Source organism: Scyliorhinus torazame, chromosome 4 (genome assembly GCF_047496885.1).
Source record: "Scyliorhinus torazame isolate Kashiwa2021f chromosome 4, sScyTor2.1, whole genome shotgun sequence".
Taxonomy (NCBI): Eukaryota; Metazoa; Chordata; class Chondrichthyes; order Carcharhiniformes; family Scyliorhinidae; genus Scyliorhinus; species Scyliorhinus torazame.
The window spans coordinates 62,651,721-62,671,409 of NC_092710.1; the positions used below are offsets into that span (position 1 = coordinate 62,651,721).

Genomic DNA, 19,689 nt, shown 5'->3' on the forward strand with positions numbered 1-19,689 from the left:
TCCACCCACAACATGACATCACAGAAGCCATTTGATAAGACAAAAATCTTTATTAAAGTGACACTCCCAAGCCATATGGCTTAATTACCGAAAGTATCAAAGTAACAGAAATTAATTTAAATAAAGGAAGCTCAGTCGATGTCATTGACCGGACTATGATGCTCTGTGCTGGGGAATTCCCACTTCATTCTGTGTTGGGGAAGGTGTCAGGGAGCAAAACCGACATTTACGCCTCTACATTCTCACCTTGTAAGAATGGGATATTGTGAATGTAAACGATAAGAACTACAGAAATTGGATCGGTGTAGGCTATAAGATGACAATTTTAGAAAATCCAAATATTATATGGGAACTTGTATTTGCAGAGAGCTGGGCTCTTCTTACTGGACACTGGTAAGTTATAATGAGAACCTGGGGGCGCCACACTGGTCAGCAGTGCTGCCTCATGACTGCGAGGACCGGGGTAAGATCCCGGCCCCAGGTCACTGCCTGTGTGGAGGTTGCACATTCTCCCTGTGTCTGTGAAGGTCTCACTTCCACCACACAAAAGATGCGCACGGTAGGTGCATTGGGCATGCTAAATATCCCCTTAAAAGAAAATAATTGAGCACTCTAAACTAAAAGAAAAGTTGCAATGAAAAACATTTCTGAAGTAATCATATTTCGCGAATTACATACAATGTAGTTAACATTCAGCTCGCAATAGGGCTGTTTATACTGCGCTCTGCTATATATTTGTCTGACCAGATTATTTAAACATATTCAATTCAATTCGCACACATATTGCGAAAACTGCAGGCAGTGTGATATTAGTAGTAATTGAGATTACGTGCGACTCCAAAGAAGGCAGTAGCTCGGGGGCATCCTCTTCATTGACGGCTGCATTTAAAATCAAAGCTGTTCTTCGCTCCTGCGGGCTTATGACCAGCACAGTTGGCTAAACAGCTGGCTTGTAATGCAGAACAAGACCAGCAGAGCGGGTTGAATTCCCGTACCGGCCTCCCCGAACAGGCGCCGGAATGTGGCGACTGGGGGCTTTTCATAGTAACGTCATTGAAGCCTACTTGTGACAAGCGATTATTATCATTATTATTTTACTTGGGACCACCTTGTACTCCTTGTGGACAGCAACAGACTTTTGCAGTTAAGGCAGTCTGGTTTACAATGCTGATGGGGCCAATGTGTAACAAAGGGAATACCGATCGTTTGATGAGAAATCGAAACATATCTAATGTCCTGCACTGATCAAAATGACCATGCATTCAATAAATCAGGTCCAGCCTTGTAAACCATTCAATGGTCAGAATCGCGGACTCATAATTAAATAATAAACAGTCTGAATGTTTAAGTTTAATCTCAGTCATTACTGAACTCAAAACGTGCTAACTGAGCAAATTACCACAGATGTTAGAAATCTGACATAAAAGCATGTGTTGGGACATAATCAGCAGTTTTGGAAAAAATTGTGAAACGAAATTCAGTCAGCATGTTTGGTCAACGATGACACGTCTTCAAAACATATGATGTTGGTTTGCTACTTCTGTTTTTAGTTAATCTCAATGCGTGAGATCCACAATGTCAGTCTTTCTCACACTGGGCCCCGAAAAGGTCTGCCGTCTGTTAAGCCTATCCGGCGGATCTGAAAGTTTTGTCAACTTTCCGGCAGTCGACTGAGAAACGCAAGATAAGGAGAGAATGAAACAAAAGACGACATACTCCTTTGTACAATTGCCTACAGTAGCTGACGCGTTGCACATCGTAAAACGTCTGAGTCGTCACCCTTCTTCTTACTGATCGACAAATCGCCTGCCAAGGTTTTCAGCGGTGAGTCTCATAGTTGTTTTAGGGTAGGGGAGATAAAATATTCCTGGATTAATAGGAGGATATATTCAATTTGGACTCACACAGCAAGTAGGTGAGATTACAATGACGCGTGACCTGCTGAGTGGTCGAACATTTTCTGTTTATATCCATTTCTTGATCCTAGTAAAGGTGGAAAAACTATCAGTTTGATTTGCATCGTCATTACAAAATTCTGGAAGATATCTGGCAGTCACCTGAGGCCTGTTAAGGGGCACAAAGGTACACATTGTATTCTTCTCTTTGAAGTTTTAGTGTGAGTCATCCTAAAGTCGGTATAAAAGACAGACAGAAAGTGCACTTAGTAAGCATTGCGCTGGTCAAGGAGACACAGCCTGAGTGAGCGAGACACAGACAGAGTGAGAATTTGGTAATTTCGTGCAGTGAGGTAATTCGGTGCAGAGTGGGAGAAGGTGCTTTATCCCGACTGTTTTGTTCTCTCTCTTTCTCCGGGTCTAATTTCGGGAGCCGTTCGGAGGAGGAGGAGCAGTCTCTGTGAGTATAAAAACCTAACGGTAACATCCTGTTTTCCAGTTTTTCCCCTAAAAGTGACGTCAGAGGGAAGCTGTGAACTGATTGGTTGATAGCAAATCTGCCCCAAATTAAAAAAAAACACAGCTAAACTCGTAAACTTAAATTAAACTAATTAATTAATTAGTGATGGCTGGTCAGGTGATGTGCTTGAGCTGCTTGATGTGGGAGCTGGCAGATCCCATTGCGAGCTGCAGTGACCACATCTGCAGTAAGTGTTGGCTGCTCGAAGAGCTCCGGCTCAGAGGTGATGAGCTGGAGTCTGAGCTTCAAACACTGAGGCACATCCGGGAGTGGGAGACTTACCTGGACACTGTGTTTCAGGAGGCAGTCACACATGTCAGAGTAAGTAGTTTAAATCCTGCCAGTGGCCAGGGACAGCAGGGTGTGATTGCAAGTCAGGCAGATAAAGGGAACCAGCAGTCAGGAACTCAGGAGCCTCAGCCCTTGATCCCGTCCGACAGGTATGAGGCACTTGCTCCCTGTGTGGATGGCGAACAGAGCTGCAGGAAGGATGAGTCAGCTGACCAAGGCACCATGGTTCAGCAGGCCATTCAAGGGGAGGGAGTAAATAGGCAAGTTGTAGTTGTAGGGGAGTCTATTATCAGGGGGATAGATAGTATTCTTTGTGAGCAGGATAAAGAGTTCCGCATGGTATGTTGCCTGCCTGGTGCTAGGGTGCGGGGCATCTCTGACCGGCTTGAAAGGATACTGGAGAGGGAGGGGGAGGATCCAGTTGTTGTGGTCCATGTCGGTACCAACAACATAGGCAAGTCTCGAAAAGAGGATCTGTTTAGAGATTATAAAGAGCTAGGATTCAAATTTAAAAAACAGGTCCTCAAGGGTCATAATCTCCGGATTACTGCCCGAGCCACGTGCAAATTGGCATAGGGAAGCAAGAATAAGGGAAGTTAACACGTGGCTCAAAGAGTGGTGTGGGAAAGAGGGGTTCCTTTTCATGGGACACTGGCATCAGTTCTGGGACAGGGGGACCTATACCGTTGGGATGGTCTCCACCTGAACCGAGCTGGGACCAGTGTTCTGGCGAAAAGAGTAAATAGGGTGGTCAATAGTACTTTAAACTAGAGATTGGGGGGGGGGGGAAGGGAAAGTCAGGGAACCAAGAGGTGAAGTAATGAGTGGGAAGCGTAGCTGCTTCGGAATACAAAAAAGCACGAAAAGACAAAACTCAGGAGAGGTTACGATAGTCCCAATCCCACAAAATATGACACAGTGTATGGAAAGGCTCAGTAAACCAAGGTCCACCACACTAAGAAAACAAAAAGGGACGGTCAATAGAGAATTAAAGGTGCGATATTTAAATGCGTGCAGTGTACGGAACAAGGTAGATGAGCTTGTGGCCCAGATTGTGACTGGCAGGTATGATGTGGTAGGCATCACAGAGATGTGGTTGCAGGGGGTTCAGGACTGGCATTTAAACATCCAGGGATTCACAACCTATCGAAAAGACAGAGAGGTGGGCAGAGGGGGCGGGGTTGCCTTGTTAATTAGGAATGAAGTTAAATCAATAGCACTAAACGACATAGGGTCAAATGATGCGGAGTCTGTGTGGGTAGAGTTGAGGAACCACAAAGGCAAAAAAAACATAATGGGAGTTATGTGCAGGCCTCCTAACAGTGGTCAGGACCGGGGGCACAAAATGCACCACGAAATAGAAAGTGCATGTCAGAAAGGCAAGGTCACAGTGATCATGGGAGACTTCAATATGCAGGTGGACTGGGTAAATAATGCTGCCAGTGGACCCAAGGAAAGGGAATTCATTGAATGTTTACAGGAGGGCTTTTTGGAACAGCTTGTGATGGAGCCCACGAGGGAACAGGCCATTCTGGACTTAGTGTTATGTAATGAGCCAGACTTAATTAAAGATATTAAAGTAAGGGAACACTTAGGAGGCAGTGATCATAATGTGGTAGAATTCAATCTCCAATTTGAAAGAAAGAAGGTAGAATCAGATGTAAAGATGGAACAGTTAAATAAAGGTAACTACAGGGGCATGAGGGAGGAACTGGCGAAAATCGACTGGGAGCAGAGCCTAGTGGGAAAGACAGTAGAACAGCAATGGCAGGAGTTTCTGGGAGTAATTGAGGACACAGTACAGAGGTTCATCCCAAAGAAAATAAAGGTTATCAGAGGGGGGGATTAGGCAGCCATGGCTGACAAAGGAAGTTAGGGAATGCATCAAAGCAAAAGAGAAAGCCTATAATGTGGCAAAGAGTAGTGGGAAGTCAGAAGATTGGGAAGTCTACAAAAACAAACAGAGGATAACAAAGAGAGAAATAAGGAAAGAGAGGATCAATTATGAAGGTAGGCTAGCCAGTAACATTAGGAATGATAGTAGAAGTTTCTTTAAATACATTAAAAACAAACGGGAGGCAAAAGTAGACATTGGGCCGCTCTAAAATGACGCTGGTAATCTAGTGATGGGAGACAAGGAAATAGTTGAGGAACTAAATAAGTACTTTGCGTCAGTCTTCACAGTAGAAGACAGGAGTAATATCCCAACAATTCAGGAGAGTCAGGGGACAGAGTTGAATATGGTAGCCAACACAAAGGAGAAAGTGCTAGAGAAACTAAGAGGTCTAAAAATTGATAAATCTCTGGGCCCAGATGGGCTACATCCTAGAGTTCTAAAGGAGATAGCTGAAGAAATAGTGGAGGCGTTAGTTATGATCTTTCAAAAGTCACTGGAGTGTGGGGAAGTCCCAGAGGATTGGAAAATCGCTCTTGTAACCCCCCCTGTTCAAGAAGGGAACAAGGAAAAATATGGAAAATTACAGGCCAATTAGCCTAACCTCGGTTGTTGGCAAGATTCTAGAATCCATTGTTAAGGATGAGATTTCCAAATTCTTGGAAGTGCAGGGTCGGAGTAGGACAAGTCAGCATGGATTTAGTAAGGGGAGGTCGTGTCTGACAAACCTGTTAGAGTTCTTTGAAGAGATAACAAATAGGTTAGACCACGGAGAGCCAATGGATGTTATCCATCTTGACTTCCAAAAGGCCTTTGACAAGGTGCCTCACGGGAGACTGCTGAGTAAAATTATATATACTAACATGAATTGACGATTGGCTGTCAGGCAGAAGGCAGAGAGTTGTGATAAAATGTTCTTTTTCGGAATGGCAACCGGTGATGAGTGGTGTCCCGCAGGGTTCAGTGTTGGGGCCACAGCTGTTTTCTTTATATATTAACGATCTAGATGATGGGACTGGGGGCATTCTGGCTAAGTTTGCCGATGATACAAAGATAGGTGGAGGGGCAGGTAGTATGGAGGAGGTGGGGAGGCTGCAGAAAGATTTAGACAGTTTAGAAGAGTGGTCCAAGAAATGGCTGATGAAATTCAACGTGGGCAAGTGCGAGGTCTTGCACTTTGGAAAAAAGAATAGAGGCAGGGACTATTTTCTAAACGGTGACAAAATTCATAATGCTGAAGTGCAAAGGGACTTGGGAGTGCTCGTCCAGGATTCTCTATCGGTAAACTTGCAGGTTGAGTCCATAATTAAGAAAGCAAATGCAATGTTGTCATTTATCTCAAGAGGCTTGGAATATAAAAGTAGGGATGTACTTCTGAAGCTTTATAAAGCATTAGTTAGGCCCCATTTAGAATACTGTGAGCAATTTTGGGCCCCACACCTCAGGAAGGACATACTGGCACTGGAGCGGGTCCAGCGGAGATTCACACGGATGATCCCAGGAATGGTAGGCCTAACATACGATGAACGTCTGAGGATCCTGGGATTATATTCATTGGAGTTTAGGAGGTTGAGGGGAGATCTAATAGAAACTTACAAGATTATGAATGGCTTTGATAGGGTGGACGTAGGGAAGTTGTTTCCATTAGCAGGGGAGACTAGGACCCGGGGGCACAGCCTTAGAATAAAAGGGAGACACTTTCGAACAGAGATGAGGAGACATTTCTTCAGCCAGAGAGTGGTGGGTCTTTGGAATTCATTGCCACAGAGGGCGGTGGAGGCCGGGACGTTGAGTGTCTTTAAGACAGAAGTTGATAAATTCTTGATTTCTCGAGGAATTAAGGGCTATGGAGAGAGAGCGGGTAAATGGAGTTGAAATCAGCCATGATTGAATGGTGGAGTGGATTCGATGGGCCGAATAGCCTTACTTCCGCTCCTATGTCTTATGGCCTTATGGTCTAATTTCGGCATGGTTTTGCAAACTTGTTTGCTAAATTCAAATTATAGTCTGCTCAAAATAATTTTGTGTGCCCAAAGGTTTGCTAGCAGTGATTCGGGCAATAGCTGTTTCCATTGTATGCGATGGTGTGAGGCGAATTGTATAATTCTGATACAATGATCAGCCATGTTTAAAATAGTTGTTTTATAATCTGTGAGAGCTGGCATTGAGATGAGTGGCATCCACCTTTCATGTAAAAACAAATGGTTCAGTTACCATTGGCGATGCCGCGAAATTCATGCAGACGTTTGGAAGAAAGTTCATGAAATGAGTGAATCCATGTGAGTTTATCCTTTTCCAGTCAAATTGTCACCTTAACACTGGGTTTCACGTAAATTACAGCGTCAGCAAATTTGAAGAAAATATTTACATGGGTTTTAATCTGCCTTCACCACACAATGAAAACAGGTGACTTGAACAAGGGTCACTGTTGCAAAAACTATTATCAGTGCCACGAACGAAGTTTATTCTGTGGACTGCTTAGAACATAATATTACTCTTCTCCGTCTAGCCTGAGCTCAGGATTACCATTCCCAAAGCCCTGGACCGTCTGAAACTCAATTCAGTAATATATTCATTGCTATGTTGCTATTGGCATTTTATACTCTTCATTATAACAGACTGATTCATGCCACGAGAATGCTAGTCTTGCCATACATACACTTTATCTCTGCCTTATTGTGTCCATTTTATCACTCCTAAACTAGTAAATTGATCCACATCTAAACAGCATTGCTTACTTTCTAAAATAAAACATGATTAAAACCCTTTATATATAGCAAGGCTTCACTCAATATTCAGGATCAATTACCTTCTTAACTTAAGTAAGAACATGTGATGCTGGATTTGTTACTTCCCCTTTCAGTGTTTCACAGTGAGTGAGCGAGTTCCTCTATTTCTAACGTCACGGTCTGCCAGGTCTTCGCACCAGCCGCATTGCTTCCAATTTATCTTTGACGAATCGTGAAACTGAGAGATGGGTTCGCTCAGAATGATATCACAAGGAAGTAAAATATTGATAGGGCCAGAGACAGGGGGAAGATATTTCAGTGTGTTGACTCTGAGAGGTTGGAGAGCAAATCAGCATCGGGCTTGTACAGGGAAAATAGGGGAACTCAGAGGAATGGGACAGAGGGCGATTTATTTTTACTCCGAGTGCACAGGGGTGATCGCGAAACGAATGGGAGTCAGCGCATACATGTTTCAGAAAATGGACAAAAGAGGAAATGGAGAAACGGGAGTAGGACGGAGGACACAGTTTATTCAGAGAGCGGGCACAATGAAGAGGTTTGTTTCGATGTCACTAGCTTTTGGAGTGCTGCTCCTTCCTCAGGTGAATGAAGAGGTCTGTTCCAGAAACACATATATAGACAAATTCAAAGATGCCAAACAATGCTAGGAATGCGAGCATTAGCAGGTGATTAAATCTTTACAGATCCAGAGATGGGATAACCCCAGGTTAAAGAGGTGTGAATTGTCTCAAGCCAGGACAGTTGGTAGGATTTTGCAGGCCAGATGGTGGGGGATGAATGTAATGTGACATGAATCCCAGGTCCCGGTTGAGGCCGCACTCATGTGTGCGGAACTTGGCTATAAGTTTCTGCTCGGCGATTCTGCGTTGTCGCGGGTCCTGAAGGCGCCTTGGAGAACACTTACCCGGAGATCAGAGGCTGAATGCCCTTGACTGCTGAAGTGTTCCCCGACTGGAAGGGAACATTCCTGCCTGGTGATTGTTGCGCGATGTCCGTTCATTCGTTGTCGCAGCGTCTGCATGGTCTCGCCAATGTACCACGCTTCCGGACATCCTTTCCTGCAGCGTATGAGGTAGACGTTGTCCAAACATCTACCTCAATCTCCAAAATCCTACCAACTGTCCTGGCTTGAGACAATTCACACCTCTTTAACCTGGGGTTATCCCATCTCTGGACGTGTAAAGATTTAATCACCTGCTAATGCTCGCATTCCTAGCATTGTTTGGCATCTTTGAATTTGTCTATACATGTGTTTCTGGAACAGACCTCTTCATTCACCTAAGGAAGGAGCAGCGCTCCGAAAGCTAGTGACATCGAAACAAACCTGTTGGACTTTAACCTGGTGTTGTAAGACTTCGTACTGTGCTCACCCCAGTCCAACGCCGGCATCTCCACACAATGAAGAGGAGAATGGGACTCAGGTGGAAGGACTTCCAGAAATAAAGCAGTTGACAATAGGAAAAGAATCGTGATTGAGGAGTGAATTTTTCTGACGAGAGATCACATGACCCATATGCCAATTGCAAACTTTAACAGACAAAGTATGTTTTCAGATAGATGGCACAGTCAATGGTGGCGAATTGGACTATGGGTCGAGTTTTCTCTATATGGAGTATAGGGGCGTTTGAGCTGAACGGAGAAAGAACGTGAGGGAAAGCTCTTTCGGTGACATGCCACAAGAGAATGTTCTTTCAGGAAGAAGCGAGGAGGCAATTGCAAAAATAGAGAATATGATTGAGTGGAGGGATTTTCAGCAAGTATGGGGATGATCCGTAGGGAACTGAAAGTAATCGTGAGCAATTAAGTGGTACAATCAACTGTCACGGGTATGATCGGCATCCTGATTTTCTGTACAAATTAATGATTCTGATATGATTGGATACCATACAATTAAGACATAAATAGTGTAAAGTTAAATAAATCATGAATCTTTGTATCTTTGGTCAGTTTCCAGTCAGGTTGCCAGATTGCCTCTGGGTTTCACTTCTCCTGTAGCGTTCGGAACTGTGTTGGAATGATTTCTGACCACTTATTGTCTGCCTTCACCACACACCACAATCGTCTGACTTGAACAAGTAAGCCTGTTACAAAAACTATCAGCAGTGCACAAATTAAGTTCCTTCCCTGGGCTGCTTCGAACAGAATGTTGCTGACCTCCTGGACTGAACACAGGACAACTATTCGCCCAAATCATGCGACATGGCTGGGTCATGCCATTGAAAGTCCCGTCTGTGTTGTCGTTGTGGCCTTTAATGTTATTACCCAGAATTGGGGCAGCACGGTAGCATAGCGGTTAGCACAATTGCTTCACAGCTCCAGGGTCCCAGGTTCGATTGCCAGCTTGGGTCACTGTCTGTGGGGAGTCTGCACGTTCTCCCCGTGTGTGCGTGGGTTTCCTCCGGGTGCTCCGGTTTCCTCCCACAGTCCAAAGATGTGCAGCTTAGGTGGATTGGCCATGATAGATTGCCCTTAGTGTCCAAAATTTCCCTTAGTGTTGGGTGGGGTTACTGGATTGTGGGGTTATGGGGATAGGGTGAAGTTGTGGGCTTCGGTAGGGTGCTCTTTCCAAGAGCCGGTGCAGACTCGATGGGCCGAATGACCTCCTTCTGCACTGTAACTTTTATGAATTGGACCATTTAAGTTATTGGCCAATTTAGTTTCTACATTCTCAGTAATGTAGCAGGAATCAAAATCATACGCTAAACCAACTATTGGTGACGCAGCTAAATATTTTTTAGAAATAAAACTGCTGAGATCAACTCCACAGTTTGTAAATTCAGGAAATGTTTAAACGAACTGGCACATTTGCTGTGAGGTAAATATTTCACATCATGCAAAACTCAAATTAATGAACATTTGTATTTCCTCAGGTAAATTGTTGCACGATAATAAACGAGATAGTTGTTCAAGAATGATTGTTCACTGCGATTAATAAATTAATGGGAGTGTGGATAGGCTGAGGAATGACGCTACAGTTTAGTGAAATAGGCTGAATTGTTACAGATTGAACACAATGCGTAGAATTGTGAACTGATAAACTCCATCGACGTTAAAAATCAGGTTAAAAATCATTGGGGTTTCGTGTACAATTGTAGGCCTGTACTTCAGTAAAGAGGTAAAGGCATCAGAAAGCATACAGAAATGTCCCGAAGGCTATTCAGGAGAAGAGACTAACTTTATGAGTGTGGTTTGGAAAACGTTAGGACTGAACTTCTTGGAACAGGAAATGTTGAGCTTTTTAAGTTCAAGCGAGTTTTTCCAATAGCCAGATGCTATCTACGCCAAATTATTCGCAAGGATCGAAAGCTGGAACGAGGATCAATTTGTTTCACTAAGTTTTTGGACATAGAACGTTTTGTGTGAAATCGTGGTACAGGGTAAGTTTTCTATTACTTCTTAAAGGACGTCAAGGTGGCGCAATGGTTAGCAGTGCTGCTTCACAGTGCGGTGGTGCCCGGCTAAATTGCGGCCTTTGGTTACTGTTTGTGTAGAGTTGCACATTCTCCCGTGTCTGCGTGGGTTTCTTCCGGGTGATCCGATTCCCTCCCAGAGTCCGACGATGTGCAGGTTAGGTACATTGTGCATGCTAACTTACCCTTTAGCATCCAATGATGTGTACATTAGTTAGGGGTGGGGTTATGGAGAAAGGTCGGGGTACTGGGCCAATAGAGAGAGGGCGGAGAAGTGAAATTGCAAAAGGTAGCTGCAGGCTCGATGGGCGGAATGGCCTCCTTCTGCACTGTACACATTCTGGGCAGAATTCTCCGATCCTGAGACGTGTTGATGCCGGTGCAGGATTCGTGGAGTTCCACGATAGCAAACCTGGCGCTGCACCTGGACCGATTCAATTACTGTTTAGGGTTTTGAACACTGGTGCCACTTGGCACGCAGTTGATTCAGATGAGAAGCAGTGCCGGATTCGCCAGGTGAGAAATTGACTCAGGAGGCTGAGAAGCAGCAGCTGCATATACACAATACATTCCCCACACACACCATCCCAGCCAACAACATAGCAGTAAGGTGAGCGGCACCAAGATTTACGTACACTGAGCTAGAGAACGTCCTGAATGCGGTGGAGGAGAGGATATTGACCACTTACCCCAGCCCAGAAGGAGGGTGCCAGGGCACAGGTGGTCAGGGCCGTGAGCAGCACCATCTGGACTGACCAACAGTGCTGCAAAAAATGTACAACATCCTCAGGACGGCCAGGGTGAGAGGGAAACACTGTGCCCCTGGCAGTAACCGGCGGCACACACAACTGTAACCCAAACCTCCACCCCGCACCCCCACCCGGAGGTGGCGGAAACCCCACCGGGCACTACATGCCTGGATTTGTATGGGCCGCCATGACCGCCACTGAGGCGACCAGCAACCCAACCCTGGACTGCATGTGTAGGACCGTCTAACACTGTCATCTTTTGTTTCTGCCCCCGCCCCTCACCCCCACCCTATCAGAAGGCCGTTCAGAACCACCGGGAATGGGAGAAACTGTAGCGGGGCCTCTGAACCTACAGCCCCTCACCGTGGCAGAACAGAGGGCCCTGGACATGGTCAGTGGCCTGGAGGAAAGGGAGATCGCCGGAGTGGAGGTCGTCAGTGGGCAAGGAAGTGAGCCCCTGCTGAATTGCGGTTCTCCATACAACGAGTCAACGCCCCCCCCCCGCCCCCGACACCACCCCCACACCAACCTCACCCTCACCCATGCCCCCCACACACCCCTCACTCCCACACCACCCTCACCATTTGGTGTCCCCTGCCCTCAGTCAGTGCCACAGCCGCCTTGAGCCAAGAAGTGGCGACGAGAGCAGCTCGGACGGCAGCACTCGATCCGAGACTGAGGACACCCAGAGCTCGAGCCGATGTTGACACAGGTTTCATGTCACACCTGTCACCAACACCCTCCACCATCCAAAGACGCTCAACTCGGTTGGGTACTTTAGTGAAGAGACTTCTGGCACACTATCTGGTGCCCACCATGCAGTTAGTTCCGGGCACCCTGAGGGAGGAAGAAATGTTGGGGCCAATGCTGGCGGCACCCGCATCAGAGGTGCCAGGTCACTGCCGCACCTCTACTGCCCTCCCTCCTGTCCTTGGCACATGTTGTGGGAAGCGGGCAGAATAGGATGGCTCCATGATACATGGGACAACAGAGCCCCATCCGGGCCCACCCAGGCCTGGTCAACACAGAAGGCAACCGCTAACAGGGACCCAGGTCGCAGTCCGGTATCATAACCAGCCGCCTCCACCACTGATGTGGGGATTCACCAAGACGCAGAGCTAGAGCCCATAAGGTCAGAAAATCAGACACCAATTATGATTGTACGGGTGCATGACACAGATTAGTGATTGGGGCGAGGAAGCAAATCGCTACATAGGTTGTCATAATAAACACCTGCTCACACTGTTACAACATGTCTCTGTGCTCTGTTACATGTGTGTGAGGTGTGAGCAAGTCGTGTATGGCCACAAAGGGGTTGCTAGGGGAGGTGAATGTCCGGCTGTTGTGGGTGGCCAGGGCTCCGCCACTCCCGATCGTCCCCCCAGAGGTTCGATGGGACGGTGTGATAGAATCCCTACATACATGCAGGGGTCACTCAGGTGGATGGTGAAAAGTGCTGCCATAGGCAGGAGATAGACTTTAGAACATAGAACATTCCAGCGCAGTAAAGGCCGTCCGGCCCTCGATGTTGCGCCGACCTGTGAAACCACTCTAAAGCCCATCTACACTATTCCCTTATCGTCCATATGTCTAGCCAATGACCATTTGAACGCCCTTAGTGTTGGCGAGTCCACTATTGTTTCAGGCAGGGCATTCCACGCACTTACTACTCTCTGAGTAAAGAACCTACCTCTGATAATCGGTCTTATATCTATCTCCCCTCAATTTGGATTGGATTGGATTGGATTGGATTTGTTTATTGTCACGTGTACCGAGGTCCAGTGAAAAGTATTTTTCTGCGAGCAGCTCAACAGATCATTAAGTACATGAGAAGAAAAGGGAATAAAAGAAAATGCATAATAGGGCAACACAAACATATACAATGTAACTACTTAAGCACTGGCATCGGATGAAGCATACAGGGTGTAGTGTGAATGAAATCAGTCCATAAGAGGGTCATTTAGGAGTCTGGTGACCGTGGGGAAGAAGATGGTTTTGAATCTGTTCATGCGTGTTCTCAGACTTCTGTATCTCCTGCCCGATGGAAGAAGTTGGAAGAGTGAGTAAGCCGGGTGGGAGGGATCTTTAATTATACTGCCCGCTTTCCCCAGGCAGCGGGAGGTGTAGATGGAGCCAATGGATGGGAGGCAGGTTTGTGTGATGGACTGGGCGGTGTTCACGACTCTCTGAAGTTTCTTGCGGTCCTGGGCCGAGCAGTTGCCATACCAGGCTGTGATGCAGCCCGATAGGATACTTTCTATGGTGCATCTGTAAAAGTTGGTAAGGGTTAATGTGGACATGCCGAATTTCCTTAGTTTCCTGAGGAAGTATAGGCGCTGTTGTGCTTTCTTGGTGGTAGCGTCGACGTGGGTGGACCAGGACAGATTTTTGGAGATGTGCACCCCTAGGAATTTGAAACTGCTAACCATCTCCACGTCGGCCCCGTTGATGCTGACAGGGGTGTGTACAGGACTTTGCTTCCTGAAGTCAATTACCAGCTCTTTAGTTTTGCTGGCATTGAGGGAGAGATTATTGTCGCTACACCACTCCACTAGGTTCTCTATCTCCCTCCTGTATTCGGATTCATCGAGATCCGGCCCACTATGGTTGTATCGTCAGCAAACTTGTAGATGGAGTTGGAACCAAGTTTTGCCACGCAGTCGTGTGTGTACAGGGAGTAGAGTAGGGGGCTAAGTACGCAGCCTTGTGGGGCGCCGGTGTTGAGGACTATTGTGGAGGAGGTGTTGTTGTTCATTCTTACTGATTGTGGTCTGTTGGTCAGAAAATTGAGGATCCAGTTGCTGCGTGGGGAGCCAAGTCCTATGTTTTGGAGGTTTGATATGAGCTTGGCTGGGATTATGGTGTTGAAGGCGGAGCTGTAGTCAATAAATAGGAGTCTAATGTAGGAGTTCTTGTTTTTGAGATGCTCTAGGGATGAGTGTAGGGCCAGGGAAATGGTGTCTGATGTGGATCGGTTGAAGCGGTATGCGAATTGCAGTGAATCAAGGCGTTCTGGGAGTATGGAGGTGATGTGCTTCATGATCAACCTCTCGAAGCACTTCATTACGACTGAAGTCAGGGCCACTGGTCGCTAGTCATTGAGGCACGGTGCCTGGTTCTTCTTTGGTGCCGGTATGATGGTGATCTTCTTGAAGAAGGTGGGGACCTCGGAGTGGAGTAGGGACAGGTTAAAGATGTCCGTGAATACCTCTGCCAGCTGGTCCACGCAGGCTCTGAGTGCACGACCAGGGATCCCATCTGGGCCCGTCGCCTTCTGAGGGTTCACTTTCAGGAAGGCCAATCTGACTTAGGAAGCTGTGATGGTGGGTATGGGTGAATTATGGGCTGCTGGGGCACTCGCCAGCGGATTGTTGGTTACCTGCTCGAACCGAGCATAGAATGCATTGAGTTCATTGGGGAGGGGTGCGCTGCTGCCAGAGATACTGTTCGGCTTCGCTTTGTAGCTGTAATGTTCTATGTTCTATGATCCATATTGCTGTATGTGGGTGCTATCTGAGTGCAAGCTGGTCACTGCGTTTAGAATATGGAACATAGAACTGTACAGCACAGTACAGGCCCTTCGGCCCACGATGTTGTGCCAAACTAGTCTGAAACTAAGATCAAATCAACCTACTCCCAATTATTCTAGTGCACTCCATATGCCTATCCAATAACCGCTTGAAAGTTCCTAAAATGTCCGACTCCGCTACCATAGCTGGGAGTGCGTTCCACGCCCCAAACACTCTCTGAGTAAAGAAGCTACCTATGACATCCCTTCTATATCTTCCATCATGAACCTTATAGTTATGCCCCCTTGTAACAGTTACATCCACCCTAGGAAATAGTCGCTGAACGTCCACTCTATCTATCACTCCCATCATCTTATACACCTCAATTAAGTCACCTCTCACCCTCCTTCGCTCTAATGAGAAAGGCCCTAGCTCCCTCAACCTTTCCTCATAAGACCTACCCTCCAATCCAGACTGCATCCTGGTAAATCTCCTTTGCACCCTTTCCAATGCGTCCACATCCTTCCTATAATGAGGTGACCAGAACTGCGCACAATACTCCAAATGTGGTCTAACCAAGGTCTTGTACAGTTTCAGCATAACCTCACGCTCTTAAACCCAATTCCCCTGTTAATAATAGCGTACACACTATAGGCTTTCTTCACGGCTCTATCCACTTGGGTTGCAACTTTCAGAGATCTATGGACTTGAACTCCGAGATCTCTCGGCTACTCCACAACCTGCCGTTAACCGTGTAATCCGCATTCAAAATTGTCCTACCGATATTAATCACCTCACACTTATCAGGGTTAAACTCCATCTGCCACTTTTCAGCCCAACTCTGCATCCTATCAATGTCTCTTTGCAGCCTACAACAGCCCTCCACATTATCCATTACTCCACCAATCTTGGTGTCATCAGCAAATTTACTAACCCAACCTTCAACTCCATCATCCAAGTCATTAATAAAAATCACAAATAGAAGAGGACCCAACACTGATCCCTGTGGTACACCGCTGGTGACTGGGCTCCAGGTTGATAATTTACCATCTACCACCACCCTCTGTTTTCTATGTGATAGCCAGTAACTGATCCAATCGGCCAAATTTCCCTCTCTGCCATGCCTCCTTACTTTCTGCAGGAGCCGACCATCGGGCACCTTATCAAACGCCATGCTAAAATCCATGGATACGACATCCACTGTTCTACCTTCATCTATGTACTTGGTTACCTCCTCGAAAAATACAACAAACTTGTGAGGCAAGGGTTAGCCCTCATAAATCCGTGCTGACTATCCTGGATTAAGCTGTATATTTCCAAATGATTATAAATCCTGTCCCTCAGGGCTCTTTCCAATGAATTACCAATGACCGAAGTGAGACTAAACGGCCTATAATTCCTAGGGTAATACCTGTTCCCTTTCTTGAATAAGGGGACAACATTCACCTCTCTCCAGTCTTCTGGCACTATTCCTGTAGACAGCAAGGACATAAAGATCAAAGCCAAAGGCGCTGCAATCTCATCTCTCGCCTCCCAAAGAATCCTAGGATATATCCCATCAGGTCCAGGGGACATATATATCCGCAGGCTTCTCAAAATTTTTAATATATCTTCCTTCCGAATATCTACCTCCTCCAGCCTACCAGCCTGTATCGCACTATACTCCTCAACAACATGGCCCCTCTGCTTTGTGAAAACTGAAGAAAAGTATTCATTTAGGGCCTCTCCTATATCTTCAGACTCCATGCACACGTTCCCACTACTGTCCTTGAACGGCCCTAACTTCACCTTGGTCATTCTTTTATTCCTCACATAAGTGTAAAAAGCCTTGATGTTTTCCTTGATCTTACCCGCCAAGGACTTCTCATGCCCCCTCCTAGCTCTCCGAAGCACTTTCTTGAGCTCCTTCCTAGCTATCTTGTATCCCTCAAGTGCCTTAACTGAACCTTGTTTTCTTATCCTTACATAAGCCCCCTTCTTCCTCTTGACAAGACATTTAACCTCTTTTGTAAACCATGGTTCCCTCACTCGACCATTTCCTCCCTGCCTGACAGGGACATACATATCAAGGACTGGCAGTATTTGCTCCTTCAACAAGCTCCACATCTCAATTGTGCCTATCCCTGACTGTTCCTGTTTCCATCTTATGCTCCCCAATTCTTGCCTAATCGCAATGTAATTACCCTTCCTCCAGTTATAAACCTTGCCCTGCCGTATGTTCCTATCTCTCTCCATTGCTATAGTGAAAGTCACCGAATTGTGGTCACTATCTCCAAAGTGCTCTCCCACAACCAAATATAACACTTGGCCCGGCTCATTACCCAATACCAAATCCTATGTGCACCCGCCTTTTGTCATATAGTGTGAGGAAAACTCCTGCACAGATTGGATAAAAACAGCTCCATCCAAACTATTTGTATTATAGTGGTTCCAATCAATATTTGGAAAGTTAAAGTCACCCATGACAACTACCCTGTGAATACCGTACCTATCCAAAATCTGCATTGCAATTTTTTCCTCCACATCTCTGTTACTGTTCGAAGGCCGATAGAAAACCCCTAACAAAGTGACCACTCCTTTCCTATTTCTAACTTCAGCCCACACGACCTCAGTAACAGATCCTCATCAAACTGCCTTTCTGCAGCCATTATACTATCCTTGATTAACAATGCTACTCCTCCACCTCTTTTACCACTTTCCCTAATCTTACTGAAACATCTAAACCCCGGAACCTCCAATAACCATTCCTGCACCTGTTCTATCCACGTCTCCGTAATGGCCACAACATCGTAGTCCTAGGTGCCAATCCATGCTTCAAGCTCACCAACCTTATTCCTGATGCTCCTCGCATTGAAGTAGACACACTTCAAACCACCATCATGCCTGCAGGTCCACTCTTGCGATCTTGGTACCTTCCTCAGTACTGCACTAACGTCCTGAACTCCTGCAACGCTATCTCCTGGACTACAAGTCAGTTTCCCATCCTCCTGCCAAATTAGTTTAAATCCCCCCCGAAAAGCTGTAGCGAATTTCCCTCCCAGAATATTGGTGCTCCTCTGGTTCAGGTGTAACCCGTCCTGTTTGTACAGGTCCCACCTTCCCCAGAATGTGCTCCAATTATCCAAGTAACTGAAACCCTCCCTCCTACACCATCGTTGTAGCCACGTGTTTAACTGCACTATCTCCCTGTTCCTCACCTCGCTAGCACGTGGACGTGGCAGCAAAGCAGAGATGACAACACGGTTTGTCCTGGCTCTCAGCTTTCACCCTAGCTCCCTGAATTCTGTTTTACATCACCGTCCCTTTTCCTACCTATGTGGTTGGTACTGATGTGTACCACGACTTGTGGCTGCTCCCCCTCCCCCTTAACGATCCTGAAAACACGATCAGAGATGAGGTGCACAATGGGACAGTGAAAGTAAAATTGAAATGAATGCGTTGAATTATCTAAACAATCTCGGAGGACAGCCACTAGTCTGCATGAATTACATCTGCGTTTGAAAAACAAATGAATACTTTGTCATGTTTAGTCATTGCAAGGGCAGCACGATGGCGCAAGTGATTAGCACAGTTGCCTCATGGCGCCAGTGTCCCGGTTCGATCCCGTCTCTGGGCCACTGTCCGTGTGGAGTTTGCACATTCTCCCCGTGTTTGCGTGGGTTTCGCCCCCACTAACCAAAAGATCTCCAGGGTAGGCAGGTGGATTGACCACGTGAAATTGCCCCTTAATTGGAAAAAATGCATTGGATACTCTAAATATATATTTTTTAATGTTTAGTCATTGCAGAAGCAGCGGCACTGCAAGAATTGTCTTCTAACAAATGCTATTCCTCGATTGAGGATGGGGAACAGCAAACATTCAGAGTACTGTAGACCTCTCAGCTTAGTATAATGGCAGGAATCATGAACAAGTGATAACAAAATGTGCATAATGAAGAACAAGCGTGGATTTCAAAAGGTAAAATCTTCTTTGATCAACCTCCTTGATTTTCTTGAGAGCGTGATGGTTTTGCAGCAGATGTAATTTTCAAATGGCCAATGATAAAATGTTCAATGAAATGGTTAGCAATACTGTCTCACAGCACCAGGGACCCGGGTTCGATTCCGGCCTTGGGTGACTGTGGAGTTTACTCCTTCTCCCCATGTCTATGTGGGTTTTCCTCCAGGTGTTCTGATGTCCTCCCACGGTGCAAACATGTGCAGCTTAGGTGGATAGGCCATGCTAAATTGCCCCTAAGTGTCGAACGTTTAGGTGGGGCTGCAGGGATGGGGCGGAGGATTGGGCCTAGGTAGGGTGCTCTTTAGAGGGTCGGTGCAGACTCGATGGACCCAAGGCCTCCTTCTGCACTGTAGAGATTACATTATTCCAAACAGGCTAGCGATTCAGGGACAAGATGACGGAACAGATTTGTGGCTTCGCAGCAGAAAGCAGCGAATCAAAATAAAGCGCAATTATTCAGGGAGATACATGGTGGGTAATGACCTTTCACATGGGGACGTTCTGCCATCACGCTGTTTAATTTTAAATTTGGACCTGTAGATCAAAACTACAATTCCTAAATATGCAGACCATGCTAAGCCTCATGAATGTCGAGGAAGACTACAATAAATACATGAGTAACTTTATAAACTTCCAGAATGGGCAAGTGATTTGCAATTGAATCTCAACAC

At 46.2% G+C, this 19,689-nt stretch overlaps 1 protein-coding gene across 1 annotated transcript in view; it reads left to right on the forward strand.

Moving 5' to 3' along the window:
• Positions 1–1,621: 1,621 nt before the first annotated feature.
• The window catches only part of LOC140410260 (NACHT, LRR and PYD domains-containing protein 3-like), a 79,703-nt gene continuing 61,635 nt past the window's right edge, over positions 1,622–19,689 (forward strand). The window contains exon 1 of the mRNA XM_072498227.1: positions 1,622–1,824. The gene's annotated coding sequence lies outside the window, so the exon portion shown is untranslated. The remainder of the gene's footprint in view (positions 1,825–19,689) is intronic.